Source organism: Eubalaena glacialis, chromosome 7 (genome assembly GCF_028564815.1).
Source record: "Eubalaena glacialis isolate mEubGla1 chromosome 7, mEubGla1.1.hap2.+ XY, whole genome shotgun sequence".
NCBI classification, from domain to species: domain Eukaryota; kingdom Metazoa; phylum Chordata; class Mammalia; order Artiodactyla; family Balaenidae; genus Eubalaena; species Eubalaena glacialis.
Genome location: NC_083722.1, coordinates 81,249,689 through 81,250,609, shown reverse-complemented (window position 1 = coordinate 81,250,609; position 921 = coordinate 81,249,689). Strand labels below are relative to the sequence as shown.

General features: G+C 39.7%; 1 non-coding gene across 1 annotated transcript; it reads right to left on the bottom strand.

Annotated features, from left to right (window-relative positions):
* Window positions 1-478: 478 nt before the first annotated feature.
* On the bottom strand, window positions 479-583 carry LOC133095864 (U6 spliceosomal RNA). The gene has a single exon (XR_009701720.1). It is a non-coding gene; the product is annotated as a U6 spliceosomal RNA (small nuclear RNA).
* Window positions 584-921: the final 338 nt, after the last annotated feature.

Sequence of the window (921 nt, the reverse complement as noted above, 5' to 3'; positions counted from 1 at the left end):
TATTGGAGTATAATTGCTTTACAATGGTGTGTTAGTTTCTGCTTTATAACAAAGTGAATCAGCTATACATATACACACATCCCCATATCTCTTCCCTCTTGCGTCTCCCTCCCTCCCACCCTCCCTATCCCACCCCTCTAGGTGGTCACAAAGCACCGAGCTGATCTCCCTGTGCTATGCAGCTGCTTCCCACTAGCTATCGGTTTTACATTTGGTAGTGTATACATGTACATGCCACTCTCTCACTTTGTCCCAGCTTACCCTTCCCCCTCCCCGTGTCCTCAAGTCCATTCTCTAGTAGGTCTGTGTCTTTATTCCCATCCTGCCCCTAGGTTCTTCATGACCATTTTCTTTTTTTTAGATTCCATATGTATGTGTTAGCATACAGTATTTGTTTTTCTCTTTCTGACTTACTTCACTCTGTATGACAGACTCTAGGTCCATCCACCTCACTACAAATAACTCAATTTCGTTTCTTAAAAGTATGGAACACTTCACGAATTTGCGTGTCATCCTTGCGCAGGGGCCGTGCTAATCTTCTCTATCGTTCCAATTTTAGTATATGTGCTGCTGAAGCGAGCACTTGAGGGTGTATTTACCACACATTTTCCTCATGACATCTGTGTGGTATTAACCCCATTTTATAGGTAAGGAAACTGAGGCTTAAAGAGATTGAGTGACTGATCCTAAATCACCATGCTAGATCTAAAGTACGTGCTGGGTTGTTTGTTTTTTTTTCTTTTTAAAAATTTTCTTTAGTGTTTTTTTTTTTTTTGATTGATAAAGCTAATACATATTCATTGCATATATTCATATAAGCAACAGTAAGGAAAGTAAAAATCCTCTCTATCCTCATCACAAATCCTCAGCCTAGGGCTAGCTACTATTAACAGTTTATTAGCTATATCCTTCCAGATGTTT